General features: G+C 35.7%; 1 protein-coding gene and 1 long non-coding RNA gene across 3 annotated transcripts in view; one reads left to right on the plus strand and one right to left on the minus strand.

Moving 5' to 3' along the window:
- Positions 1–1,063, plus strand: part of LOC125657919 (uncharacterized) — a 31,139-nt gene extending 30,076 nt beyond the window's left edge. Inside the window, exon 3 of the long non-coding RNA XR_007363524.2 lies at positions 917–1,063. This is a non-coding gene — a long non-coding RNA (uncharacterized LOC125657919). The remainder of the gene's footprint in view (positions 1–916) is intronic.
- The window catches only part of LOC125657878 (nitric oxide synthase, brain-like), a 73,390-nt gene that overhangs the window by 54,039 nt on the left and 5,489 nt on the right, over positions 1–13,862 (minus strand). Inside the window, exon 1 of one of the 2 annotated variants that reach the window (XM_048888777.2) lies at positions 1,316–1,430. The exons of the other annotated variant lie outside the window; for it this stretch is intronic. The gene's annotated coding sequence lies outside the window, so the exon portion shown is untranslated. Of the gene's footprint in view, positions 1–1,315; positions 1,431–13,862 lie in introns of those variants that run through there. 2 annotated transcript variants of the gene reach the window in all.

A 13,862-nucleotide genomic window follows, 5' to 3' on the forward strand; every position in this document is an offset into this window, starting at 1 on the left:
CATTGTACATATTCTAGTCTTTACTATCGCATGTACGACTATCGAACAACGTTCCTTGTTTACGACAACCAGAGACACTCAACGAAATCCAGGACAACACGGAAGAACGACGCAGAGTTCATTGACTAGCTTTTGTCCTCTGTTATCTCTGAGATGTTATATGGGCCTGATTTTTAAAATATCTTCTTTTATCTTCACATGAATCAGTTACACTTTCGTAAAACCGAGGGATCTTTGGGTGTTGATGCCATTATTGTTCATAAATATCTGGAACAATTTGTTACGTAAATACGAGACATTTGCGATAGTCAGCAAGGTTATGAAACGAGAAAAGCAAATAGCGCCTAACGATTAGGTTATGGAACTTAATTCCCACTGCTCAATTTGCTTCATTTAGTACCTCATCATAAACACCAGTGTTCAGGGGTTATATTATGTGAAATTCGCTACCGCTTTTTATGAAAATTGAAGATAAACAGTGATCAATCTCATAAATCCCATAAAGATTACAAAATTAAGAGCAGGGCAAACACAGACCCCTGGACACACCAGAGGTGGGATCAGGTGCCTAGGAGGAGTGGGCATCCAGTAATAACGACATTGTTTCCATTCAGCAAATCACAAAACAGCAGTAAAAAGTAAAAAACTTCACTTCAGTGACTGTTTTGTAATCATATTACTTGATTTTGTAGTTGTAAAAGTACTTTTTAAACTAGAAACGTAGTTCCCGAGAAAATTTGACTCTAATACTTCACAGAAATAAACCAATATGGATCGAATATTCTCTCGCATTAGCTAAGTAAATTCATGGAAATTATCAGTGTATGCAGTACCAACACAGACTCTTTACACATAAATGTAGACTTGAATTGCCGTCTAAGTTTTGAAATACATAATTTTACATTTTGCATTGCAGAGAAAGGTAAAGCAGAAAATTCAAAGAAATGGACAACAGAAGACAAGTATATGTATGGATTCAGTCCTTTTCATTGAACAGACGCCGATATATCGCGGGAGCACCTGTTGTTTGTTATTATACGAGTAAAGTTTGTAGTAAAGAACCTTATACCTATATGTATTATTTGAAATCAATACACCGACACAAAAGTTCGTAAAATTGACTAACTGTTGCACGTTCAAAGAATATCATTAACAAATAACAATACATGAACGTCACACGAAGCTGAAAAATTTATTCCAAAGGTAGTAATCATCAGACTATGTAAAAATATACTCTTAAAACGTCATCCATTGCAGCAAATTACTTGTACTTACATTCCACAGTAAGTGTACGTAAACTACAAAGTCTATATACCACATGTATGTGTTAATCCAGACTGCTGTGGGTGGTTACACACTCGGCGAAACTTCGTTAACGACCCAGACCTATACGTCAGCCGTCACCCAAACCGCCAGCTACAATCTGTTCACAGCGCCATCAGCTGATGATGCTCACGTTCACTGATTGTGTGTGTTTATAGCCAATCTAAAACAAGCAGCTCGGATATCTTCTTATGAATTAATACTTAATTCAAAACGATCGCAAGATTTATTTTGGAGTGGTTGTAAGTGTTTGACTAATTTAGAATTAAAAAATTATACTACAAAGAGAATGTACTGGGTCTCTTTGAACAATTATTGCTTTCTTGGTTTTTTTTTTCTCGTTTTTTTTTTCTTCTTTTTTGTGAACTGTTCAATTGATTATTACAAATCATTGCAGTTCCGTGTTGAATATACATGTAGTACGGTTTGATTTTTACAACAACACGTGTGCGTCACGTAAAGTTTTATCCTAACACAGGCGCGGATTCAGAACTCTCGCCGAAGTGTGAACCATGAAACGAAGGTTGTAATCCCACGTAGATCAATCTAAAGTTGTGTGCAGTGGTGACACTGTGGCCCTTTTTGTCAAAAGTGCAATGAACTGTGTGTATAAATAGAAATAACACCCACATTAGCAATGACATGTCAATCACACGATTACACAATTACACATGCATTCCTTTAATCTTAACTGGGAATAAATCATGCTTTGGAAAAAACAAGAAATGTTTTAGAATACATGTATGCCCCCGTAGAGCAATATTGAAAAGTTAGGAAGCCTGTAATTATAGGGGAGAATATGGATTATCTACCATAACACTACATATTTGTAAGTTTGATCTCTTTGGTTCTAAAAAATGCTAAACTGTATTATTTATACCCAGAGTGAATTAATTTATGATCTTGAGAGAATGAAATGGTATCAAAATACCATTGCCAATGGGGTCATCTACTCTTTCGAGAATACCAGTGTATCAGGTTTGATGACTATCATGCAAAAGGTTCACAAGATATCGAGAAGACAAATTTTTTCATGACCAGAGTAGTTTGACCTTTGGCCATGTTACCTAAAAATCAGTAGAAGTCATTACTCCTTATAGTGTGCCAAATTTGATGTATGTCAAGACCAAAGGGGTCAAAAGATATTGAGTGGATAATATCTTCCTCTGTCTAAAGTAGTTTGACCCTTGACTTTGTGAACTCAAAATCTATGGAAGTCGTCTACGTTTTAGGTAAAATCAATGTACCATGCAAGTCTGATATGTGAAAAGCTACGAGTTCGAAAGATATTGAGCAGGCAGTGCCTTATCATATTCCAGTTTGATCCTTGAACTTTGGCGTTGTGACCTCAAAATCAATAGAAAACATCTACATCTTGCATGTAGGAGCAGCCAGTGTACCAAGTTTGATGTAGACCTGACAGGCAAGGCGTTCTCAATATATTGAGCAGAAAACATTTTCCTACGTCCAAAGTAGATTGACTCTTGACCTTGTGACCTAAAAATCAACAGGGGTCATCTACTCTTTCGGGGAAACCAGTATAACAAGTTCGATGTCTGTCAAGCAAATGGTTCTTTTAAAAATATTGTCAAGAGGGCATCAAAATTGTAGAAATGGAACCGTGCATGCCATTGATATTATTGTTTTGTGTTCATCAATCTACTCTTGAGGTGGAGCATTCTCTCGTATAGACTCCATGCCTGAACTTATTATACCCGGGTGTCTGTATAAGTATTGGTCCATATACTATATAGTAGTAAAGCAATCACCCCACGAAGGACAAGGTTGTCTTGAGGAAGCCTTTCCAGAAATATCCGTACGCATAAGTTTTAAAAGTTACGTCCTTTTTCCGCCATCTTGCGGTAGAAAAAAATATTTATTTTGTAATTTTCTGATTTATAGCTTTGGCATTCATTATTTTTTCATCAACTGCTATCAACTACCATATCCCGGGGTAGAGCAATCCATAAACTTGTATGAAAACTTAAAGATTAGGTGAAATTCACAGTTGTAATCTCTTGCATTTGGCTGGGGAAAACTTTGCTTTTCATCGATTGACCCTTGGTTGACCCCGCAGTGGGAGGTAATTCATATTAGTGTTTGATAGGTGTATTATGTACTATCATCGGCAATACTGACGTCAGGAAATAATATTTTCGATATCTCTTTTGTTCCGAGTACTGGTAAATATCGGATTCAACTTTGGAAAATAGCAGTATATAACAGAAGCTGCATCACGAAAACAAGTTCCTATAAAGTTATATTACATACTGTACCCTCCCATAAAAACTGGGCGTTATCCTAATTACATGTAAGATATGTCGGATTTCATTTAAAGCTATAGTTTTACATGTAATAAACAATTTTGAGTTAAATATTTGCATCGCATATAAGTGGAGGTCAATTTGAAATACATATATTTGTAATTTACTGAAAATGTGTGAACCCTTGAAATTTCCATGATTTTTTTTGGGGTCTGAGGCGGATAGAAAATGAAGTCGGCAGCCATCTTTATTAATCACTGTGTTAAGACTTAAAACAGGTACCGGAAGTGGATTAAAGGTAACATAACGTTAATGGAAACTCGCTTTCGAAAAAACAGTTAATAACATGGTTACACAGAAGTTAACACCAAGATAACACCGTGTTAAAGTTAACCACCATTCGAAAAACTGGGCCCTGTACAGTAACTGAGCTTAATAATAATTTGTGAAGTGTTAAAGAAAAGTTTGAAAGAAGAAAGAGGAAACGTTTTCCCATGAAATACATTAAATATTTAGCTGTATAGTCGTGATTGTCAATTACGGAATTACAGGTAATATTATAGACCATTCTCACAGAGATTAAAGAGACGCAACAATACCCAATAATGAGTTGAATGTGTGGGGGATGCCCAATGTTAGTTTCACTTTGTAGCATTTCAGACGTCCACTTATGAAATGGTACTTTTGATCATCACAATGCCTGCTAATTTAAGGCATCTAAATAGACTATAAATACATAAAACTACGCTTTTTCGAAATACCATCTTAAGAGTACGGGTGCTTATATTCATAGATTTATTCTGTAACATAAATATTCTAAAATTATATTTTTAAGTCAACAGTTATGAACTACATCAACTACAGCACGTTGTAATCTTCAAAAAAGCATTAATAATAAACATTTTCATCTTGACTTGTCGGAAAGGAGGCAGGAAATATGCAAAGTAGACTATTTTTAGCGGAATTAACGCGTTTGTTGTTTTCCATCCTTTCGAGCATTTTTATCGTTTTTGCGTAATTAACGTGTGGCCATATACTGTAATAATATCATACAGTAAAATGTACGCCAACAGGATTTCAACGATGAAAGAATTCTTCTTCAGATAAGTTTCAAAAACAAATTAAAACAGTTTATATTTACCTACCTTGCTATGAGTAATATCCACACAAACGTGGAATCATTTCGAACAATGCCTGGCAGTCCACTGAAACCTCAGACAGAAGATAAGTATATAATTTTCAGATCGTCGGAAAACACATTATCGGATCAGTCGATCTATACCTGTAACCTAAACGCCAGTCCTTGAGCGCATGTGTCCTGGGCAAAGAGAGCCATTAGCGCAATAGTCTTATCGTAAACCTTGGCTTCTCCTACAATAAGAATACCTTAAGAAACCTATTTCGTATACAAAGCAACTGACATCCTAAGGAATCACCGTTAACTTTAAGAATTTATTTCGTAATCTTACCTCGTTTCTCATTACGAGCTTAATTCTTCAACAGACTTCATTTTTGTAGATTTAAGTCTCAATTAGAAAACTTTCAGATATAATATTTCATACCAAGTCTTACACTAATTGATTTGGCATGCGGCGAGTGTAAGTCTAGTTAATGAATTTTAAGTTCATGGTGCTGTTTAGCATTAGTAGGGGCCCTACTAGCATTGGAAAAACCACACACGGCCTTTTCTCTGAAGTTCAAAGCTTCAAACGGCAGAAATCGTCATCAAATTCTGCAGAAATCGTCATCAAATTCTGAAAGTTCAAGGCATCAAACCGCAGAAATATTATCAAATTCTAAAGCTCCAAGTCTTCCAACCGCAGAAATCGTCATCAAATTCTAAAAATTAGTTTAGTTTGCTATTGTGACCTTTAACTCAAGAGACATATACTTTTATACTCAAAGAATGGATTTTAGTTTGGTCAATCATCACAGTATAATGGATTTCTAATGTATCTTAAAATCATCGGGCAAGCGTGTTTTCTATCCATTACATTTTTTGCGTTCTGTTAATTAACTATTGCCCCTAATTAACTTTTCCGGAGAGTTTTGAGACCTATGTAACTCCTGCACATTTTTTCGCACCAATGGTCGATATTAGCAAGCGATAAATGTAAATGATCTCATTTCACAGGGGAATAAGGATCTACGTCATTCCTATCATTAAAAGTGTAGACGTCTGTTGAATTTCCTCCATTGTCACTGAAGAAGGTACAGATCTATCTAAGCTCCCTCGCTTAAGTCTTCTTCCGCTATACTAGTAAACACTAACAATAAAACTGTTATTATGACTTACTATAGAATAAAGTTTGATACTTTAGTGAACTATAATAAACACTTTGATTTTTTTTATTTATTTATTTTTATTTTATTTTATTTTATTTATTTATTTATTTTATTTTATTTGGATAATTTTTTTTATTTTTGTTGTTGATGATAATTTGACTTAAGAAAACTGTAGGTGATATTTTTGAAAATTTATCTTAGATGGAGCTGATATTTCAACATATGTATTAAAACATATGATAGTTTATTGCAGCAAATACTTTCATCTATTAAAACGTTGATATACTATAGATAACGGATTAAAAATTTGGATTGACTTTTGTAAAATTGAGATACAATAGTTAAATCAATAAAAAAAAAACTTGCAACATAGGTTGTATCTAGTAATATTACAGAAACTCACCCTGAAATTTTAGTTTAAATTACACACGTGGACTTCCTTGAAGCTATCAGTTTTCAGTTCAAATGGGACTATAATAATTGATTTGAAGGAAGGTCTGATGAATTCATTGACGTTAAAATCTCCGGAAGTCCTTCCAATGACATGTATCAATAGGCCATTACTCAGGTAGAGTGTCGAAGTTTGAATGGAATTGGTAGGGGCTTTTTTGAAAGAATGAATATTTGTAGATAGAGGTTTTATGCATTTAGAATTATAAATTAAGACCTCCATGCACCTCACTTTCATACCCAGATGCCATGTATTTCATTTGAGGAAACAAACATGCATGTGGTATCTGTATAATTGAGAATTTTAGCAAAATGAATGGAATTTTGATATTTGATTTGCAAGGGCTTAGCTCCATATATGGATTTCTCAATTACGATAGAAGATATTTTGCTAATCAAAATCATTCCTAAGAAATTTTTCAAAATTTATTCTCAAAATTTTTAATGGAGGGGGTGGGACCCAAGTTTGTATCTTTTCCACCCAACAAAGGGGGAGGGAGGAGGTAAAGCCCCCAAATGGCAAAAATTACCTTTTATAAAAGAAATACACATTCAGCGAAGGTGGGGGTTGCAACTCCCGTAATCCCCCTCTAGATTCGCCCTTACAATGTATCTAACTTATTAACTCAATGGAACCCCAATGGCAAACCCTCGAATAATGGATGTATACCTCATATGACGAGATACAGATGTTATCTGATAGTTAACTTAGAGTGGAGCAAACTCCTAGAATTAAATAAACTTTAAGACTTGTAACATTATCATTGCAGGGTTAGGTCCCTTCCTCCAAGACTCTAAACAGCTCTGGCCCCGGAACCATAAAACTTAACTTACTTCTGGTCTAAGTCTCTTTATAAAATTACATTCTGATTTTACTGCGGATTATTCCGTTCACCTGATCAAGATATCGGGCTCACGGCGGGTGTGACTGGTCAACAAGTGATGTTGCCCCTCCTGGGTACCTGTTCCCGCCTTTGGTGTGTCCTGGGGCCCGTGTTTTTCCTATTCTTGATTTTGTATAGGGTTTATAAATTTGATCACTGTTCGTTAAGTTTACTTTCGTCAAAGTTTTACCTGCGCGGCTCAGAAATCGTTAGAGTTAAGCATCGAAAAATGTTACATCATAAATTGCAACATTTAGAGCTGTTATTCCTAAAGGATATTGGGCACTCTTATTACACGGTTAATTCCTCCATTTTCTCTTGCAAACACATTTTCCACGTTAAATGATAATAGATCCAAACATAGCTGTAACACGCGTCAAGATAGCGCAATAACACAATTATCTGTTAGTGCATTTCATATACACATGAACAGAGAGCTAGGTACCCTCTGACCAGCGTGCAGTTTGTTAAAGGTATAGTATTCCAAGCAACAAAAAAAATGCTTCTTGACATGTTTTTTTTTAATTTTTGCTCGTTCTCTGAGAACGCAGTAACTAGCCCAAGGGTCATGAATGCCACAATTCTCGTTCTTCTTATAGGACAGGCAGCTAATTTTATGACAATTTACATGTTTTGATTCCTATTATCAATATTTTGTATCTTCCGGGAATGGGGGGTCAGCTTGCATAATACGATGCCAAATTGATATGTCCAATATTCACTATTCTCCTGACCCCCTATATATTTTGTATATACATCTGTACATTTACATAATGAATGACAAGTTTCAATTCAGATGGTGTTAGGTTTTGCCTGCCTCAAGCAATAGCAAAGCAAAGTCTCCTTGGCAATGTTTTAATGTCGGAACATCAATAGTATTTTGTCACAATGTACCAAATTAGAGAAGATATTAATAGATAAAATGTACTTTTACCTATTTAGCTCCTTCCTAGTGTGTGAACCGTTGGCACTGGGGTACGGGAATTTCTTATTTTGTTACAAGGCGGCATGCTCCTCATGAGCATGCGTAAAGTATTTATTCACTATAAACAGAAGTAAAGAATGAAAATAAAGTGAAGACAACGCACAGTGATCAACTTCATAAATCCTCCGCAGAATACAAAATTATGAGTAGGGCAAACATGGACCCCTGGACATACCAGAGGTGGGATCGGGTGACTATGATGAGTAAGCATCCCTTGTTGACAGGTCACACCCATCGTGAAACGGGTAAACAGAATCCGTAGTTAAAATCAGTATGGAAAGAACGCATTCTCTATAGACACATATTTGAGCCCCGCCCTAATGCCCAAAACACTGGGCTTGGGGCTTTTATAAAAATTGGTAGACAACCACATGCTTTTTATGCAGAAGAAATGGAGAATTCCTTTTAAATATAAAATGTATTTTCACTATAAATCTATTTGGGTCCCGCCCTAGACCATACAAGAATTTGACAATTGTAGTAAAGGCTTGGACATGATTTTGTCCAGACAAAGTTGTGTACCTGATATATTCATCATTATTGGACAATACTCCCGGGGGGAGAGGTATTTGTCAAATTCTGGACAGTTCCCCCTTTATTCATTTTTCTATTGTTGTGTTATGTCTGTAGATAATGATTTATTGTTGGTATCGTATCCGATTTTAATGTCCATTGACCTATTTTCACTGAATCTTTGAAATGTCTAATTTACTGCTCAATTCAGGATAAAAAAAAATCTGTGCTGGTAGACAATGAGCTGATTTGTTTTTATTTTGCTGTATTCGACGATAATGAGCAGATTTTAGTATGTTTTTTATATTGATGACTTTCATACATAGTTCAAATTTCATGTCGATTGACCTATTTTCGCTAGTTATTGCCTTAAGCTTATCGTTTCATTTGCATTCAATGTTATGTTCACATCCTTGGAGTTTTAGATATTTTAAACTTGATTGTCAGCGGGGGCATTCGTGTCATTCTGACAAATCAAGTTGTACCTGAATCAAGAAAACCATTAAAGATTGCATTCTTATAGGATTTTACCTCTACCCTAACAACAGAATTTGCCCCCCCCCCCCCCCCCCCCCCCCCACACACACACACCCCGGAGTTCATAGTTTTGGCAGAGGCAGCCCTGTTCATTATAACTATAAATACAGTTGTCTGCTAGTTGTTCCCGAGTAAAGAACACTTTTAAAGATCACATTATTTTAAAGGGTTTTCACCCCACCCCTCAGGGGTGCAATGACCATTAAATTCACGTTTTTACTTCCCCTTACTTCAAAACTGTTCCATACGAAATTTGATGAAAAATTATCATGTACTTTCATGTTGATTGTGTTATTTTTGTATATAGCGTCTTTGTACTGATTCAATGATCAGTTTTAAAACCGAGACATCCTACAAACAAATAACTTGATATTGCAGGGGTTTCAACAGTCTAATAGAAATCCCGCATTTCGCAATTCTATGACCATTATAATGATTTAATTTGCATATACAACATATAATAACGTTGATTGCTGTTTGACACAATCCGTGTTAGGCCGTTCATTGGATATAATGATTTTGACTGTGGGTTACTCCGTTTACCTGATCAAGATGTTCACATCAGGTGTGACCGTTCAACAGGGGATGCTTAGTCATCCTGGGCACCTGGTCCCACCTCTTGTGTTCCCAGGGGTTCGTGTTTACCCTGCTCTGAATTTTGGTACGATTTACGAGATTTATCACTCTTCGTTATCTTCACTTTTCATTCATATGAGAACGGGCGACGACGGACAAATGTCACCTGGAGGATTCAGGTGACCTAAACATAGACTAATATCATGTAAGTTAGTTAATTCTGATAATCTCATTGCACTTGATTCATTCTGTTTTAATGGAATGAATTCAGTGTTGTCCAGTTATCCAAACTAAATGATGCGTGGGAAATCTATTTCGCAAAAAGGATGAGTATTTCAATGCGATGAGTAATGGGTTTTTTTTTTCTTTAAAAATAGAAATTAGTGGAAAATATAACGAAAGTGTGTATCTCCAAGGCGTGTTATAATTTTACACAAAACCAAACTATTCATTCATAAAATATTCTTGAACTAGACAGTATTCATACATGTAATCCATCATATTAGGGAGATACAACTTGTAGTATCCGGTGATAGTGTCTCAAAAAGAAAGGTCGATCTTAAAAATAACTCCTAGCATCATGATTGGACTGAACAAATCTACAATGAACAGTTTTAGTATTTTCCATTAAGTCTTTTCTATGTTTTTGTTTTTCCGATTAAACCATGCTTTTTATTCCAACCCTTTCAAGATTTGAAATGCTTTTCATCAGATTAGTCGATTTATTTTTGGTTTCAAGCAGAAAATATGACATTAATGTTTAATTCCCGAGAGAGATCTAGATTAACAATAATCTATACGAGCCCTGAAACTCGCCTCCATTTATCCCCGTGATTGAGTGATAAAATAAGAGAGGAAGAATGAAGATGAATGGATGTGTCATCCACGAGTTAACAGTAATCGGGAGAACTTGACGGACCCCTCATTTTGAGGGTCAGAAATCACGTGCCGCATCCCTTTTGTAAATGACTCCTGAACCAAGGCAATTGTTTGATTTAGTTCCGTTCACATAGTGATCAATTGTTAACATGTTTTGGTGAAAAAAGGATGTCTGGACCTTAGATTCTACAAGATGAACATTTTATTACAAGAAATGGGATTCCAAGAAATTCACATGTTTCACGTTGTGCGTAGAACGTAGTGACATTTATTCACATTACATCTCATTAATTAATACGAGTCCCTGGGCCTGTCACACATGAATGACAAATCATATGGATTGGATTATCCGACGGAAATACCATTGTTACTTATAAAATAGTTAAAACCCTTCATTATTCCTGTTAAATGTTGTGTGTGTTGTTAAATGTTGCAAATACTATGTGAAATCTAAAATCTTATAAAGGTTGACTTACAAAAAAAGTATACGAGTATCTCCCGCCGTTCTATGACCGTTGGACAAATGTACTGAGTCGTTTTGTTTAAATTTGAATTTTCTTAGATGAACTTAAACTAAAGATTGGTGGGTGTAAACGCTTAATTAAAAAGAAAATCGTGACATTTCAATTGCAAGCCAACTCGTGTTTCCCCCTCAGAACAACTTCATACTTTATCATGTAGGTCTATTGTGAGTACTTTTAATCGGATGTGATAATTCCCTTCGGTTTGATAGAAGATTGTTTTGTCCGACAGAGACAAACCGAGGGAAGAATATTTTGCGAGACTTTATATAAAAAGCGTTCGAGTAGACTATATTGATAAAGAATTTCCTTCAATATTTTCTCAAACTTTCTTATCATACAGATTTAGGTTTTTATGGAATAAAAACCTCGCAACATACAACTTTCGTTGGAAAAGTGTATAAATCATTTATTTATTTCTAAAATTGAACATCAAATTTTGTAGATTTTAAGATATAAATTTGCATCAAACTACTATCTGGTATTACTGCATGACACATTCTAAGGTGTTGTCGTAGAAATACATATAAACCAAACATTCATGTATTAAACAAAAAAACAACACCTGCGCTGTTTGTGCCCAGAGGATACTTTGTATCTAACTACCGTCATATCCACGTGCACAATTACTAATCCTATGATAAACTACTCTATTTATTTATCAAATGCTGATACTAGGTCCGTTTACAGTTGTATCATCATAAAGGACCAAAAGTAGCAAACCGGAAACTAATGTTTGAAGGATATTCCAACAGTCAGTGGAACTTCTGAGATTAGTTTGTTAACAGTCAACGTAACAATAGGGACTGCAAGTCTCGTTTCTTGTCACTTCCGGTGAAGCGTTTCCGGTGACAAACAAATCCGATACAGTACTGGGCCAGCTACACGTCCGAAAAACTAAAGCTTATGCATAAATCAGAGAACGCTGTGTACCGCAACCATTTTATATGTCCCTGATTAACAAGTACACGTACATTAGATGCATTGGTTCGTGCATCCTTGAGACTTTATAAATCAAAACAAATGATTTTTTTTTAAAACAGAGATTTTGATGTTTTTTATTCAATTTATTGCGTGAACCCTGAGGTCTACACAAAACATGTATAAGCGAAGATAAAGAGGATGCTATATGGGATTTTCGAGTTCTTCCATGTCCGTGTTTATTCTGCATTTAGTCACTATTATGTCATATCTTTAGGAATAGTCATTTCCGGTTCATCTTCGTTAACGTAAATACAAAAGTGGACGTTGATTTTATGCACGTATCAAACTAAAGAAAATTTTGTTATAGATGAGTGTTTATCACACAACAGAGCTTTTCTCAGGTTCATAACACAGGTTCTGAAAACCGATATGAACTCGTAGTGCTCACAGGTTCATAATCATGCAAATAGGTAGGACAATCATCCATCTGTCACATAAACAAAACATGCCATCCTTTGTTTTATCACCAAGGTTGTTCCAAGAAGATTTTGTCTTTTATGAAATGAAAATAATTTCCAGTTTCTTCAAATTGTGATGTAGCGACGACATCACAATCGAATTGAAGGCAAACAAATTCTGTGACATTCGGATTGTGAAATAGACAGTAAATTAAAATGTGCGTTTAATGAAAGTTGTGTGATAAAGAGAATCTTATACTCGTGCTTATGGCCATCGTCGGAAACCCACGGTCAGTCGCTCTACGTTCGCCTACTGTGGGTCACAGGGCCGATATTTTCGCATAACTCATTAAAATGCATGACCTTACGTGACCTATCGAGGACCAATGGGAATCACCGTAAATATTCCCGGTACTCAAAGTGTCAGCTGTAATGGCGACGCCCATGAAAGTGTGTGTTTTGTTGAGCCACTATCAAAGATATGTTAATAAAAACTCCCAGATTTGGCACCCAAAATGGCTGATTACTTTAACTAATACTTCACTTTCACATCCCCCCTTCGGAAATTCTGGATCCGCCTCTGGTATGTTTTTTATCATCACTGCTTCATGGCACGTGAATAAAATCAGTCATGCATGATACAATTTAAAAATTAGATGCAAATTTGAGTTAAGATATTGTCTTACAATCCCTTTCACACGTCATTTTGTAATTAGCGTAGGTGAGACATCAACTGTGTTTGCATGATAGAGGTGTGTTTTAGATCGAAGGTCACAATTACTGGCTCAGATTGTGCCGACACCACAACTGGAACAAAAACTGGCCTTGTGACCCACGGTAGGTGAACGTAGAGCGACCGACCGTGGGTTTCCGACGATGGCTTATGGCATACGAAATTTATGAAATTCGTTACCGGATTTGAATATTTCCCTCGCCAATACTCGGGAAATATCAAATCCGGTAACTCTTTCATAAATTTCATATGCCATAAGTACTCGTTCAAGACCCTCTATTTCTTGTTCCTTTTACCGTAAAAGTCAGCTTGTGCATGCACAAGTGTACGTTTATCTGAATCGGGATCGGGATTCACTGGTTGTTATGAGTAAAACAATCACACATTCTTGGGTCCTTCCGGCAAGCGGAAAGACGACCTAAAATGTATTACGGTAACCTCCATTCTTATATCAAATCAAAACACAATAAAAATACTTAGTGTCTTTTTTTTCAATAAATATTTGCTAGAAATTATGAAATCTTCCCAT

Source organism: Ostrea edulis, chromosome 1 (assembly GCF_947568905.1).
Source record: "Ostrea edulis chromosome 1, xbOstEdul1.1, whole genome shotgun sequence".
NCBI lineage: Eukaryota > Metazoa > Mollusca > Bivalvia > Ostreida > Ostreidae > Ostrea > Ostrea edulis.